An 18,488-nucleotide genomic window follows, 5' to 3' on the forward strand; every position below is an offset into this window, starting at 1 on the left:
CCGACAACACGTTCGATTCCAACACAATTTATAATATTTACAACTATAACGTGTATAGGGTCGAATAACAGATGCACTAGAAGAGCTACGTAGGGAAAATCTCATATTTACGCAAAAGTCAAAAATCAAATTAATTCGCAACTTCATGTAAAAATAAAGTCATACGAAATAGAAATACTTACCTTTTCGCTATGTTTGAATAGTCCGTTGACGTCCCGAGTAAAATGGAAAGTAAACTGATAAGGAATTAACGGGGATTTCTTGTAAACAGTGTCAAATATATTGTGTTTATTTGTACCTTGATACATATGTTCGTTTACATTGTGTTGGCTGTGAGACCTTATTTATTGATGCTTCAGGTATCTTCGGAAAACATGTTTAAGGTTTGTTGAGTGTTCTAAAAGGCATACAAAAAAAAACACAAGTGTTTACTGAAACCGTTTATTTATTGCGTTTGTGTGATTTATTTGGGAAATTCTATTAACCAAACATGGGGCTGGTTATAAATCAGTTGAAGTGTTTTACATCCACCGTTGACATGTTGAAGTTAACGGCTCTCTGGGGTTATCACCATAAAACGTTTCGTCAGATTAATGCTCATAAAGCTACTAATGCACAGTCAGAAAAACAAATGTGTCCGAAAAACTTAATACTATGCATATCTACTATTCTGACACAACATACGGCTATTTTCAGAAAAAAAACACACAACTAATGCATCAATTGGTTATTACACATTCTATCATGGCTTGTTGTTTTAAAGACAAAGACGGATAGCAAGTGTGGTATGTTCTACGTAACACTATGATGGATCATAATGTTGATAACAAAAATGTTAAATAAAAGACTCGTTATCCGTTGGGCAGCGATCATAACCTTTTTAATTAGTTTTACGACCACAAATTTAGAAACTCGCATACACATTATATTCGTAATGTTTACGATGAAGATGGGATAATGATGGTGATGATGATGATTATGTTGCAGATAATTACGATGGCGATGAGGCTGATAACGATGCTGCTGTTGCTGATGCTACTGCAGCTGCTGCGTATGCTGATGACGCTGAAATTGATGAAAGTGATGGTGCTGATAATAATGATGATGGTGGTAATACTGCTGCTGCTGTTGATGATGATGATGATGGTGAAGATTATGGTAATGATGATGATGATGATGGTTGTGTTGGTGGTTGTGGGTGTGGTGATGGTCATGTTGGTGATAAAGATGTGTTGGTGATGATGATGATGTGACGCTGATGATGATGATGATGAATATTATGATGACGATTTGTTGGTGATGATGATGATGATGATGATGATGATGATGATGATGATGATGATGATGATGATGATGATGATGATGATGATGATGATGATGATGATGATGATGATGATGATGATGATGATGATGATGAGGATGATGATGATGATGATGATGATGATCCAGTCATATCTCTACGCGGAGGTAGGACGTTTCTGTGTGTAATTTCCACATTTCATATTTTACGTTTTACACCTTAAAACTAAACGTTGTATCAGTTCATGTAAGGCAAATTGTAGTGAATCTGAGCGTTTGTGCCCTAACAGTGGCAGATCTTGTTAGTTAAGACGTATGCACTTTGTGCAATGGTTTACATTTTAACTTAATTTTAGTCGTTATATTCATCGTTCGTATCTTCGCACAGTATAGATTTACAAATCAAAGAACCTCATTATTTGTAAATGTTATTCTTATGTTTATATAGAGAATAATAAGTTAGTGTTGATTATAGATCAGGTTTATCATGCGAGGCTTAGAAAACAAAAAGCACGAGCCTTGGCGAGTGCTTTTTTCGTTTTAGTGCCGAGCATGATATACTTGATCTAAAATCAACACTAACCTATTATTCAATATATCCCACTTTTTTTAGTAAACTTTTTTAAATTAAACGAAATTAGTTTTCATGAGTGTTTGTCGTACTTTGATAATGACTGTAGTGTAACCAAGGTCAGTGCATTACTCCGCGTTCCAAAAATAACCGCTGATCAAATAATCATTTTTTTTTAAATCAGAATATCGTTCTGTAACTAAGAGTCGAGCGTTATAAATTACAAGCTGAATCATATTGAATTGCAAATCTTAAAGTTTTATTATATCAATATGACATTAAGTTGTTAAATACAAGGAACTACATTTATTAACAACGTAGCCTAACACCACACACAATTCACTTTCGATATCAAACTATCAACTCGATCACAAGGTGCACAATATTTGCTTCTTTGTTATACTATGTGGTTATTTCGTGACAAAATAACACAAATAACTTGGATGTAAGCTAATTATATACATTAACATTTTGAATGTGGAAAGTTGCACCAAAGAATTATGAGGCAAAGTTGTTTGAACTAGAGAAAGACACTTGCTGGTGAAGTGACTGGGTGGGCGAACATCAAGATCAACTTGTTTGACGGTTGACAGTGGTTGTTCGGCCATAGTTTCAGTGCATGAAGGCGAACAAGAGGAAGCTGTTTGAATGTAACATTTACTGTACTGAGTAAGAATGTTTGAACACTTTTGCTGCTGTTTAACAGATATGTTGGAATAATTGGTTATGGACTGGACATTGTTGTGCCCTGTTATGACCATGGTTTCAGTGGGTGGAATGTTTGCATTTCGAAGTTTTTGGACCAGGAATTTGCGAACTGAGTGGTTCGTTAATCTCTTGTGCTCGGGAAAGCCGGCGTCTTTTGCCATGGCCTTTAGCATCTGACCTAGCTTGTTGCACTCCAATTGTTGCATGAACCACTGGGATGCAGTGTCATTTGTGCGTATTACCAGGTAGAAAGGGTGCTAACTAGAAGAAAAATCAGATGGACGCATATCCGAGTACAGCTTGTAATTAACACAGGATTTCTTGGCCCAGACGATTGTTTTCCACGGTCAAAGGGGAGCAACTGGAACTGAATTCTTTAAAGGGGAGCAACAACAACAGAACCGATTTTCAACATACTGTTAAATTTACCTAATACTGGAGGTTTTAATGAAGAATAGAAGAAACCAGCAATGTTACATAAACGTGTAAATAAAATTTTACACGAACTGCTTTGTCTTTATGTGTGTCATGTGTATTTTCTTGAAATCGAATGATGAAGTTACATATATAATTAACCACTTTCTTTCCAAAGACGATCTTTGAACACTTAAACGGGCCTTTAAACGTTTTGGTCAATTAACAAAATTGAAAAAAAATGTTCCAGATTCGCAAATGTTCGTTATAGTTATACTATTTGTCAGGAAACAGTACAACTGAACATTTACCATGCTTTAAAATATCCATTATATGTATCTTTTGACGGTTTAAAAACCAGAAAATTATAAAGCGTTGCAACGCGAACCGATTGGATAATTTGGAGAGTTCTGTTTCTGTCTTTATATTGTGTTTTACTACGAGGATTACTTATATAAAGTATAACATACAACACTTATTGTATGAGCACGGATGACCGATTGCTAGTCCACGGATAGTGGACATGTGTGCCAGGTTATTTCAAAATCCATTAATAAATGGCAAGGTTATGGCTAAGGCAGGACATGTCGCACAGACAGACGGTCAGTACCACTGCTATATGCCGCTTTCTTCAAAAGAGGTGGGGATAACATTAATCAAACCTCGAATGACACTCATATTATACACATACGTCAACATAACTCTCATGGGAAACATAGCTGGAAAATGGGATCGACTGCGGTAATTATATTAAAAATATTTATATAAATTATCTCACTTGTGATATAAGCTTAATATCTGAGTATAGTGGTAGCGAGCTTGTTCTATGACTTGGTTACTATTTTTGAAAGCAAGTCAACCAGATTCAAACTCGGCTTTGTAAATTTCAAGATAAACGTTTTGACTTATCTTTATCAATATCAAGTCATTATTTGGTCTTAAAAGTTTTAACGATGGTTTTCTAAGGTTTGAGCTGGTGGCGTAGTTTTTGAATGCCTATATATATCGTCCACATAAACAATCTATAGAGTTGCAACAAGCTTGAAGTTGACGACAAACACCACAAACCGCACAGCAGATGACGATGGATTACATAGTGTGATCACAATATCTCACATTTAGCAATTAAATGATCACGTGAGCCAATACAAACGGTTCAAATTAAGCTTCTATATTTTGCGAACTACTTACCATCTATATAATATACGTTAATTATTCGATGAAATAACACATATCTATATCAACATCTGAGATTTAACAGATTTTATGCGGTTCGATATTTAATTTTAATAAAACTTTTATATGAAAGTCATATACAGGTTTTATCGTACCCGGTTTATGAACTCTTGATGTGCACACGTATCATTTACAAAGGGATTTATATTCATAAATGAATTGGCTGCTTGCAACTTCTAACATACATTTAAACACGCATTAATCAGCATTGTCATATGCCAAACAATAAGTATAAAGCACAACAACACGCACTCTACAACATTGTAAATATTTTTGGAATGTACTTATACATGTTGTTTCTTAATACTGTATAGGCATGAATATACAATATGGCAGACTACTTGATCACAATTGTTTTTCCGCGCGTAATGTCATTTGTTATATTTTGTAAACACTGTATCTTAAGCATGTATAAGACGCAGTTCCCGCCTGACGTACCAGTTAGGAGCATTGTTCGCATTGAACAGATGTAACAACTCTTCGTATCATATAAGCGCTATTGTATAGTCTCTTCCATTTCATAGCAGTGTCCCAGCATGTTCAGTGAAGTCTCGTGGTGATACAGGTTGATTTTATTTCTCTTATCACACATGAAAGACGTCAAGACTATTAACGAATTAAGCTGTTTGTAACGCTCACCGAGTGCTCCATACGTTTAGTACTGTAGATAGTGTAGAAACTGACGAGCATCCATCTCAGCAAAATCTAAACATAATTTTTTCAAAATAATTTATCTGCTGAACTTCCTCTTCATTGACATTCCGATTCATTTCAAACAACAATATGTTTGAAACACTGTAAGATTCTTTCCCATGAAACCGGACACATAATGTGAATGGCAGTTTACTGAACCCGTTGTCACATTACCCGATATCAGGTTAGCAAACACTGGGAGATTATCATCACCTTTTATACTTTTAAATCCGCAGACAACCTTGACTCTGCTGTGATGCCTCCTCTCCACTTCCTCTAACACTCTATCTGACGCGTGAATATGTCCACAGCGATACAATAAAGAAGCCAGCTTTAAGCGACTGGAAGCTACATGAGTGTTTATGAAATATTTGAAACGCATTATACTCTCGTTTTTAGCACTGTTTTGTAGTCGGAAACAGTCAGATGATTGCAATGAATTTACTTACCCATACATGTGTCTAATGAATTCTATAGCCACTCTTTTCAATCTTACATTCGTATAGTATTCAACAACAATTTGTAATGCATGTATATATTTTGCTCGAGGGCTATATTAGATGAGTGCATTTAATATATAAATGTGTTCATCCGACTAAACATAGCCTTCCGACATCCAAACCGCAGAAGTAAGCTGATTCTGTTATGTAAACATCCACGCCTCAGTTCTGCAGCTTGTACAGTTTTCTGTATACCACAGGTACGTAACAAACTTCCTATGTTATCTATATCAATATAAAAAAATATCCAGTAAGTTGTTTTTAATCATGTAATCTATATCACTAAAAGATCGCTCTGCTGAACCTAAGAGACTTTCCCGTCGAACAAGTTCTTCTTTTATGATAAAATGCGGGAGCCTTCCCAATCGCAGGAATGTTCGATGCCCAGTTTAAATCGTTCAGCGCTTAAAAGTACTTCCCCGAATTTGTCATTACGTGAGCTTCATGAAACACACTGATCACTGGTTCGGGTTTGTCCTTTCGGATGATTTGTAGCAAATACTGTTGCAAAGATGTGATGTCGTCGTGGAGCAGCAAAAGGTTCCTTATTCAGGCCTTCCAGTCACGCCAAGTTGTCATGATATTAAGGTTGCAGGGACTGTATAGGAAATCTATATCTGACTGGAAGCCGGGTGTTGTCGTCCGTTCCGATTGGCTCCCGAAGTGAAAACATTCTGAATTGGTCATTTCTAAGTTCGATACTATAACCTCATGCCGTCCACCCACAAGTTCGTTATTCTCCGCTGCAATACAGCATCCTTCCCGGCTCCAATGGCAACCAGCACTTCTGACATCCGGATCGACAACTCCGTGAAGTTTTCTGATATCTTGATATACAGGTATTATTTCAAGTTTTATCAATGATGACACTCTGTGATATATAACTATCATGTTGGTTCGTATTATTCTGCATAGTTATATAATATTTCAGATAAACAATGACTATGCCATTGGCTTCAATAAATATTATTTAATGCTTCTTGATTAATATTTAAGTGTGCTTCTGTTTTGATAGTTTTGTATAAAACAATTCAGATGGTGTAATATATGACATCAAACGTATTCCTAGTATTTGGATTTACAAAGTTAAGTATTATTAAGAATTATATTTGACATATGTTAAGTCGTTGACCATGTACACGCATATTGATAAATCCATAACTGCGCAGGTACAGATACATCAGAAAAGATACAAAAAAATATTAGGTGCAATCGTGATGTTCGCTCTATAGAAAAAAATGAAATTGAGCTGCAGGTGAATGGTGCGTGTTTTTGTGTGTGAAAATTTGCAAACAAAATAACATTAAGAGTTATATCAATTTTGCTGCATGTGTCATTTGGTCCACCAGTGCATGCCTGAGAGTCTGGTCGTCAGTCAGTCCGTGTGTCTTGTCAGTCTGGTTATATGTCCGTCTGTATGTTCGCTAGCTCGTACGATCGCCCAAAACCCACTTGCATGATTCCCGCCTTCCACCTGCCTTCCTATCTGTCAGATGCCTGTTTAGGATATACGAAATAGGAGCTGAGCAACTTTAAAAAAAGTTCACAATATAAAGAAGTGAAACTCCAGCTGCTGAAGCAGTATTGGACTCTCATTATAAACAATTAGTTGGTCCTTTATTTAAGGCAAGTGACCGATTACCCAAACAGTACAAACAGCACAATACAGCACAATAAAAACCAACATAAACCCAAAATATGAATAAATCTGGGGTCACCGCCTTGGAACGGTCAATGCAAAGCATTGGGGGTTTCAACCGGTTATAGAGCGCTCAACCTCACACTTGGCCAAGCAATATTCATAATACATTTATGTGTATAAAATTTAACGTCATAGCATTTTAACTCAAATTAAACAATAATAAAAGGGAATTAAAACGCATTCAATTTAATTACAATTTAATTACTCAATGGTATTGAAGATACCAGAGCAACAGAGTTACAAATTTTTGACTCAAGATCATATGAAAAAACAAACAAGTGTCAACTACATTCCGTCTTTATAGCAAAAAATTTAAGAATATAGCGTCATTAAGTTAATATTTCAGATAATCATCGCGCAAATACAGAAAGAAGCAGCAATAATGGGTGTAAAAATTCCATATTACATTGCTTGGTTGTTTATGTGACTGCTAAAAATTAAATTAATAATAATTAAATCAAACAAGAAACGCCTATCAGAGAGAAAATATAAATAAAATTGAACGTTATAAGACCAACATTTTCGTCAAGACAAATATAATATAAATGTCAAGGGCTGTGTATAACAGACAGTTTTGATCAGCGGTAACACACATATATAATACAATGACACATAAATACCAAAACTGAAGCCATCACATTATCTGCAATTTAATAAACATCGCGGGCAACTGTTTATTACAAACAGTGTGTTTTAGCGGAACGTCGTTTTCTGTTTCTGCAGGTTTAATAAAACAATTTTCATTTGTCTTGTCAGAAATGTTTTTCCTGTAAAAATGTGTTTGTCGGTCGCACTGTTTCGATTTTTGTCTATCTTTTTGACTTAACGTAGGTTGGTAAATCTTTCCGATGCCTTTGTACTTTATTTATAACATTTAGATAGTGCAAAACAAGAATGCAAAACATACTATATGTTAGAGAATCAATACGTGTGTATCAATAACTTACATTCAAAAGGAAATCTTAATTTAATATAATTTAAATATATGTGTTTGTATCGTTGCAATTATAAACAGTTTCGTGTTCAACTGGCAAGAAACAAGATGGCATTCGACATTAATAACTCGGCAAATTAGCGATCGCTTCGCCCACCTGGTCACGTGACTTCGATATAAGAAATACCCACCAACTTTGTTTTGTTTGTTCGCCTTTACTTAAACTGTTCTATTTTACAGGAATTTGTGTTTTTCACAGTTATGGTATAGTCACTACCCATGGCGACAATTGTTTAAGGTGGTATATTAATGCTCTGAAAGGGACCTGTACAGAGTTTGTCGAAATGAGAATATTTAGATTGTTTGTCACGTATTCAAAATGTAAACGAACTATGTACATCCGTAAGCGAAATTACACTTATGCCGGAGAATCATAGTGCAAATGGCTTTTCGTTTACGAATCATCTTTAGATTTTTACTCCAAGGGTCTGTAGTTAGAGCTCCGGTGGGAAATCCTTTTTTATGTCTTTAATTTTATTTTTAATTAATATTTTGGGTTCCGATTACATTCACATTAATCAATCTAAAGCATTTAATGACACACTTCAAAACATTTCACAATATGAAAACAGGTCCCTTTAGGGCATACTATTATGTCCGCCGTATAACTTACCCATACCAGAAGAAATTAATACATTTGTCCATATTTTCTTATTTTGCTTCAACAATATACATAGCGCTGGTAAAGAACAGCGAAATGTTAGTTATTAATATATTTAAACGATTAAGTTTTTAATATGTATACACTTTTCATTAAAAATAGCAAAATTCAATAAATCTGCATACATTATGTCAGACTCTGACATGTTCGCATCACATATGATATATAGAGAATACTAGGTTAGACGAGCGACATAAACTTCTCTCTTTTCAATGCTAATCATAGTTTTCTATTTATCCCATTGATTATTTCAACTTGACATTTAACATAAATAGATCTAAAATCCATAACAATAATTTTAATTCAGTCTTAAAAGCGCTTTAAATCTAACGATTGTAACCAGGCGTAGTGATATAGAATGTATTTGTTCTGGTACGCAAAATAGTCTTTAAAAAATTCACACAAAAACTGTAAAACGAGAAAAAATATCACGATATGCCTCGCTTCAATTTTACGCAGCATGCAAAATGTAACAAATTACGACAGCGATTAGAAGATTTTACTTTAATATAATTCATTTTATTTTCGAAAGATAGTGATCAAAATCCAATATAGAGGCGACAAAATGATGTCGATGTCAACATACATGTACATGTAGATTTACATACAGAGTCGTTGTAAACATAAATTATATACAAAAAACTATACTCGCCTAATTTTTTCATGCACGCTGCAGATTTTGATGGTGTCTAGATCTAGCCTTCACATCCTGTAGTTTGTGACCCAAACACAAGATAATCCTTAATAAGTATATTAAGCTTTGAAACACTTGTTGCAAACGGGTTATTCTTACTGAATAGATTTTCTTTGCTAAAATAACACAGACAAAGTTTATACATGAAAGAAAATACCCTTACGTTTACTTACATCCAAAAGCAAAACAAATGGAATACTGAACCAAAATACACACTTATCAGTATGGTCTACAGACACACACAATTTCACATCCAAATAGGCACGCACATTCTGAAAATCAATAACACGCATAAGCTAGATCTACATGTAGATCTGAATCCTTCGTCTCACCGGTTCCATCCGAGGTAAGTAGTCCATAGAATATGCACTTTTTCATAATAACAACTAGTATACATTAACAAGAAAAAAATGCGCGTCTTTAATGTTTGATTCCCAGACATTGCATACTACTTTCGTGTACACCAAAAAAAGGCAAAAGATGATATCACATATTTTTGAAAATGGCACAATAAGTATGTCATTTTATGACGCAATCAATCAGCTGATTGGCGGATGGCGAAAAGTTATGTCCCATGACTTTATCTAAAGGTTGAAAGTTGTATAATTTTAAAGCTTAAGTTTTCTCGACTCTAGAGATTCCTTATGTAAAATCATTCAGTGGTGGAATAAAAAGTAGCCCGAGTACGCGACAGGTATATTAAACAAGGTGAGATACAGGCTAGTTTATTCCATAAGGTGTTATACCATTAATGTCTGTTTAAAAATGGGATAAATAATGTTTTTTAATCAATTGTACTCCATTAAGTAAACTTGCATTGACGTCAATATATTTGAATAACGTTTATTGAAATACTACTTACACTCTTAATCGATAAAATGTACTGGCTGTCAACACAAACATGTCTTCGTTTTATTAAAGTATGATGTCATGTATATTTAAGATGAACTATCATTTGTGACAATAGTATAATTATAACAAGAGTTGTGCTTGTTTAGCGTTTTGGTTTTGTCTAACAATAGGCTTAAAATGTACAACCACATGTCAGAATAGTGGACCTGAGTTCAGCTCAATTTAAAGAACCGTCTATGGGGGTTTGACCTAGTAAGGATGCTATTGCTTTTTTAAGAATTTAAATGTGTGCATTACTTTTAGTAATGACATGCTCATGCTGAATGAGACAGTCCGAATTTAAGAGATATTAAACGTTTCTTTTTAAGGGTTTGGAGACAGTCAGCAAGTAGGATGCAGTTCCTTATCGGAGCAGTGAACTCTTTAAAAACACATACAGTGTATTGCCGCCAAATGGGGTATAATTCTAAAATTCAATAAGATCAAAAATGAACAATAACTGATCAGTATTTTGTATTAATAGTCGATACTTTTAATAATAATTGTTATTAAAACTCTTGTGATTTCACTTTAAAGAGGCCTTTTCACAGATTTTTGCATTTTTTTAGTTTGTCATTGAATTCTTTATATTGATAATTGTAAACACTGGAAATATACGTCTCCAGTGAAAAATCGTGAATAAAATTTAAAAAAAGAAAAAAAGTTACCCTCAACAGGGCTCGAACCACTGACCCCTGGAGTCCTGGAGTAAAAGTATTAACCATTTAGACCACTCGGCCATCCTTCCTCATGCAATAATAGATGGGAGCGTGGGAGCGTTCTTAAGATCTCCCCCAAAGACACCAAGTACTGGTTCTAGGCCCAGGAAACGGACTCGAGAGCGTTTATATAAGCCTAAGGCTTTCGACGCGATCGAGCTAAAATAAATAGGTTTAAACTAAACTAATAATAGATGTAATTTATACTAAATATAAGCAATCCTCGTAGTTTCACAAAATTAAACAACAAAACAGAACTCTCCAAATTATTTAATCGTTTCGCGTTGCAACGCTTTATAATTTTCAGGTTTTTAAATCGTCAAATTATGCATATAATAGCTATTTTAGAGCAAGTTAAATGCTCAGTATAACTGTTTCCTCACAAATATCATTACTAAAAGGAAAGTTTGTGAATTTGAAACAACTTTTTTCAATTTTGTCAATTTAACAAAACGTGAAAAGGCCTCTTTAAATCAAGAACATTTGTTTGAAAAAGCCCGCAGACCATGATTTATTTAATGCATAAATTTTCGTTGGATACCATTGTGTTAGTTGGTCCATTCTTTGGTTGTGTCTATTCGTTGATTAGCCTTGGTAACAAAGATTGTTGATTCATCAAAGTAATTGTTAAATTAGTGTTAAAATCATCAACATTAAAACTATTATTATTCAACTGTATAAGCATTAAATAAGTGTAATGAATGATGCGCAAGTCGGGTCGAATATTTGAAGAAATTGTCAATTATGGTCTTCTGTCCACCCATTGCTAGTTCAGACCGAAAGAGACACACTTACCGATATCCCTCATGAAGAACGTTATTGTCTTTGTTATAATCAACGAGTCCTAGAAAATAAAGCCTCTGTGTGGCTCCATAGTTTATTGACATCAACATGAAAATTTGAAATTATTTATGTATCCAAATATGTAAAGAATGCCTTATCTATAAGAAATGTTCTCATACATACCTCTGAATTGAAAGTAATAGTTTTCTGTACTTCAATTGATTTAAGTCGATGCATCACGTTTTGCTATGGATATTATGTAAATTATTTATTTATTCGTCATTCGTATGTATCTATTTTGAAAAACACATAGTACATAAAGTTTAATACCTTGTATTTACTGCCTTTAAATTTAATATATTTCTTTTTTAAATCGGTGTTGCTCTCTGCGACTATTTTGTTTCGATCTTGATTTCAAATCATGGCTGTTGTGTATATATATATGCAAAAAAAAATGGCAGTGAACAAGCGCATGAATCTAGATAGGTCCGACTGGAAAACTCGAACATTCTATAGATCTACCGTTGCCGCACACTTCAGCGAAGCAGGCCACTCGTTTGACAATATGATTTTGTATTGTATAGAAGCAAATACACATTAATCCGACGAGGAGCGCAAGTTGCGGGAGACATATTGGACATATTGCATAAGGCGACTGAAAAAAATTTCTCCAATATCCCATATTTTGTAAAATTGCATTTCAACAGTTGTCAACTATTTTGTGCAAATTCATTGCTAGACTAAATCTGGAGCCAGTCTATGTTACACCTCTGTGTACATGTAATTAACCTTACATAATACGGGCACGGTTCAAGGCGTGTGCACGTTTTAATCGGTGAGTTGCGAGCATTCAATTCCGAAATATATATTTTTAAAATTGTTCGCTTGCATGTCGAATGTTGCACGTACAATCATATCTGTGTTAACAAGCTCCTGATGAAGACGAAAAGGCGAAAGCGCTAGGGCATTTATATAAAATATGAAATTAGTACTGTTTGAACAGCATCATTCTCCAAACTATAATTACTACTCTCTGTTCTTGAATCCATTGTTTGATCAAGTGATTTAGAAAGATTAATTCGTCGGTGTTAAAGATTTTTTTCTCATTCATATAAATATATATAAATAAATAAATAGATAAATAAATAAATAGATATTTAGCCTTATCTTGAAGGGCAACTACTTGCGATAGTATATAATAAATCAACTAATTTTAACAGTTATAAGCACACATGTTCGGAATTGCTTGAACCTTCAAAAGTTTTTAAGCAAATCAAATTTGACAAAAAATATAATTGTTAAGAAATATGTAAATAACAGAAGCCTTAGAGTGGTATTCATGTATTTTTGACTTTGGTGTCATTAATTCTGTAAAATGAGTTATCCTGTATTTTTGCCATTCTGTAAGTGAGCAGACACAACGAAAGACATCTTTCATATCATGTAAAATATTAATATTGTTTGTTATCACGTCATGTATATTTGCTTTTACTTGTTTTGTTATTACTTATAACATATTTGTGATAACGTTCTTGGCGTGTAAATACTCAACATGACTTGAAAATAAGTAACCTTAAAACAATAAACATAATGGCAACGGTATTACAGTATGCATCAATATAGTCAACACGCACGCATGTCAGGCTCTAGAAGTACAGCTGGACCAGAATCTGGGCGTACAAATTATGCTTTTTATGTAGATTATTAGAAGTGGTTACTGTGGTGTATGTGTTACAAGCGGGTTTTCATGCAGTAATAACAGTTGAATAAATGAGGAAACATTCAATATCCCTACAGCTATCTAGATATGCTCAAATACTCAAACTCTGGATACTCAAATCTGGAACTAATTTGAATTAATGATTAAGTTTAAGTTGCTTATGAAAAACTAAAACATAACTGATTTCTAACTTGATATCTGAAATTTTACGTTGATGCATTTATCTGTTTTGCAAAAATTGGAAGTATGTGTAGCGTAGGAAGTTCGTTACGAATAGGATGTATATACATCGCAGTTAACACGGAGTGCTTATGTTTTCCATGCATATTTTGTTGTCGTAAGCTAAATGAAGATGACCTGTCCATGACAAAACTAGGAAGGATCAGATACTGACGACACATGCAAAAAGTTAAAAATGTTATATTGTTCGATGGGCATATTATAAATATATTAAACCTAGTACCCAATTTGTTTACAAAACTAAAACAATCATTATATGACACCCCATCTGTAAGATAATATAAGTTACGTGTATACTACTTTAGTTCATTGTATTCTTGTTTTTGTTCTTTCAATCTTAAAAAGAGTCACATCACTTAATGTTATAAAACAAAAATGTTAAAACTACAGACAGACAGTTTGAAAGAGGACAAACCAAACCAGGTTACAACATTTTTTTCAAATATAATGATTATACGACTTGAAATTTCAGAAGGGGAAACATCTCTGTAATTTTAAGATAAGGAAGCAATCATTTGAAACTTTGACCAATGATCTTCCTAAAAATTACTTTAAAAAATGATATAACAAACATGATAATCATTTGAGTATTGCTTGGTACTCATATACAATTATTCAGTCGTGTTAATTAACGGCAGACGGATTAATCGATGTTTATGATAAATAATTTTGTTGTAGTAACTTACCATTTATACACACTCAGCATAATATCGAACCCTTTAGCGCCCCGAACATAAACAGTTCTTGCTTATTAAAAGGACACGATCACTGTTAAGTTTGTGCATAGTCCTACAGATTATTCTGATGGTACAATGTGCTGTCAAGCAAGATCTTTCTTAGCATTTCTATTTAAACTCGCTAATGGATATATATCATATATATAAATATATAAATTAAACTTTTTAAGTTGAGGATATGTTTTAACGAAAGATGTTAGTTATTGTTTAACACGAGTAGCAGGTAGCAGATATCGTTTATTTCAGGAAAGCATTGAAAAAAAAAAACAATGCCTGTCACACAATATGATATAACGCTCCTAAAGCATGGCATTTAAACTTGTTACTCCTTGATTGTTGACTGAGGAGGGCGTGAGTTGTACTCAAACTTACACTGCCCATTTTGGAATAATGAGAACTTCATAGACTCCAACATTGGTGCGCATAAATCTTTCCAAAGTATTAGTCTGTGAGTGTTAAATAAACCACGTTAATTTTCCACTTATAAGCTATTTTCAACATATGATCATTTCAATGTGTATAACGTATCTTCTATTAAGCTTACATGACCTTTCAGCTGAAAGGAATTCAATTAAAAAACTATTTCACACCAATAAGTCTGGTTTGTTTGGTTTTGTACGTGTACTGAGTATTGATATTATTGCTTGAATTCATTAAGAGTTTTGCAAAGATTCACTTTGAATGTTCAAACTTTCATTTTGTGAGCGTAAAGAAGATCGTGGTTTTATGTGCAATAAACTTGTTCTAAGTTATAAAGAAGAAAACATATTTCTATTAATAAGACGGTGACCTTCATATTCATACAACCCATGCCATTTGCAATGTATAATTGCACAACAATAGCTTCAATGAATCTCAATGCAATGAGAGAAACCATTTGTACAGTATTACTGCTTATTAACTTGATTTTGAAATAGGAAATGTACCCAATATGCAATTATAAACAGGGTCATACTAATAATGTTATGTTTTAATTGATGACCTTTCAATAAACTAGCTACATGACTAGTTAAACGAATATTAATGAAAGAACCAATATATTTACAACGCGTACTTAGATGCGCCACTGTATGTCTACAATTGCAATGTTCATATATGCAAAATGCGTTTTAAAACAAATTCTTAAAAGCTGTTTATGTGGGTGTATTTATGGCAAGTTAATCAGTCAAAGCGTTCTAACAATAAATAAAAAATAATAATCACTGTTATAAACGCCAGAAATCAATGAAACAAATTATTTATGTTACCAATAGTACCTTGGTAACAAAAGTACAATTAATCGTTAGATGCAAATAATGTTTTATGCAAATTAAAAATGATTATTGTATAGTGTAACTGATATCATTATAACTTGTATGAAATGAAACATGTTTTAAGTATTTTAAAACTAAAATTAACAATATTCTGATAAGATTAAACAGTATTTAATGACGAACTGGTGATTTAGTCCAGGATGAAGTTGAGACAGGAGGTTGACATTTGCGGACAATTTTATAACTTGAAGGTATCGAACATTTGTTTAAACTCCATATTTCGCAGGTTTGGAACTTTGCATCAAACTGGAAGGATTCCTTTGGTTACAGATGTGTTGAATGTATTGCTCTCGTATTCATATTAGAAGACCAAGTTGCATGTTATATTAATCAACCTCGTTGCCCTTAAGATGGAAGCTGTAACCGGCATACACCTAGCTTACTTGTTTCGGATTTGCTGGTAAAAGTCATGGTACATTAACATTATCGCAGATTTGAGGCGGGCTAGTCCTTACATTTGGATGGTTGTGAAGCGCAGTTGAAACAGCACCGAACTTTAGTTAAAAAAGCGGCATTTTATGCCTTTACATTATTTATCTATACGCCTATTTTGTGACTTCGACGGACATAAAACCTTTAGGGGTTGGTTTGGTATGGGACTATTATGGATTATCTTACCGATGTCCGAATTAAAACATATTCGAAACTCGAAGTGCTATTTCCACTTCGAGATGAAGATCACGTGAATGAAAACAACATAAGGTTTAAACAATCTCGACAAAAATCATCTTCAAAATGGCAATAGTGGTCACATTTTGATCTGTGATTTAATTAATTTAATAATCCGTGGACCAGTAGAAAATTCCTATATTTCCATATCCCAGTCAGAGTAGTACGAAAAAAAAAATGAGTTGCGCTATAAAGACTGTTTCAATTATTATGCTCTGTTCAAAAGTGCCAATATCCCACGGTGATATTTTTAATGTAGACATAATGAGCAAAAATACATGTCCATTTAAAGATATTCTTTGAAGGTGACCGAGGGAATTTGGAACGACTTTAGTTCTATGTATTTGAAAAAAATCCCTATAAAGCACGATCTAATTAGGCAGGCATTTTGCTTGTATTCTCCTATGAAGAATTATTAGAAAATTATAAAGATAAAAAAAACCTTAATACCATTTTACAAATTCTATGAGTTGTTCATAACCATACTACTACTATATTTATTTTTGTTTAAATTCAAGTTTGAATGAATACATTACTTATCACCTTTTTAATAAACAAAATAAATAAGTTCATTGAGCAATAAAGTTACAAAGCCTGTGCACAAAAATTTTAAGGCGCATTCGAAAGTTCGAAAATTCATGCTACATTAATAGTGATATGTAGCCTATATTAGTCCTTTTTATTTTAAGAACTGGACAAGGGGTCGCGGCCTGTTGGTAAAAACTTTATTTTTGGCGCAAACAAATCTATATTGTTTGCCTCAAAGATATGTACACATGCTGTACTTTTTTCATTTAAATTCAATTGTTTATGATAATTACTTTAAATACACATTGCAATTCACACACGAAATATTCAAACCAGAGAGAATTGTAATGAGATGCGATAGCAAAACGTTTTAACAAAATAGAAGTGTAGAAGTGTAGAAACAATAACAATTGTAAAACTAAATGAAGTAGTACGTCAAAACCAACTGAACATGAGCCGGTTCAGCAAAACACACATAATTTCGTTTAAATTTCCACGAAACAAACAATATATTGTATTAAAATAAGGTCTATAGGATAGCATAATATGTTCGTTTATACAAAACGATAAAAGCAATATACTCAAGAAAAATGACCAAATTTTACATTGTGACATTTAGGGTATATATCTCCAAGAAATGAATATTCAATACTTTTTTCCAATTCATTCATATACATGTATATAGAACTTCTAAGTTTGTATTTGCTAATTAATATACATTTACATTATTTGTTATTGTTGTACACATCATCATGGATAAAAACTTGATATTTGGATTCTGATTAGATTTTTTCAATTTATAATGATGTCTTTTTTTCATAATAGTCATTTAGTTTTAGACTCTGTTTGGAGTTTGGAGTGAAGAATTATTTTCAAACATTGATTCAAGAAGAGTGCTATTTATCATTACTGGACCAGTTCTGAATGCAACAGTCACAAAACAAAGGGAAGCGTATTAACAATGTGGTGGTGCACCACAAGAAAACTACAAATCCTCGCAGATGTCAACAAGTGCCATAATCTTTTCTGTATCGTATATCGAGATCAGGCATGCACATAGTAGAATTTAGCGGCTGGAGCGATCTTGTTGCATGTTGGGGGACTCAGACATAGGACCGCATCAATAGAAAGCTTTAATATATATGTCAATGAAATACCTCTTCTTAATGGAATTCTGAATGTGGATTATATAAAAATACTTAATTCTAAGAGTAAACTGCAGTATACAAAGACTGTATTGCATAAGAGGTGAATTTTTGCAGTGAGTTTTCTCCAATGTAGAAGATGTTTGTACTTGCACGTTGATACACGCTTCATAAAAATTTTGGACGACAAACTATTTCGATTGGATTCAGATTGTCCATGAACGAGCAGTAGATTTAGTCAAAATTACTTTCAATCGTTTGCATCGACGGA

The sequence above is a fragment of the Dreissena polymorpha genome, chromosome 7 (genome assembly GCF_020536995.1).
Source record: "Dreissena polymorpha isolate Duluth1 chromosome 7, UMN_Dpol_1.0, whole genome shotgun sequence".
Taxonomy (NCBI): Eukaryota; Metazoa; Mollusca; class Bivalvia; order Myida; family Dreissenidae; genus Dreissena; species Dreissena polymorpha.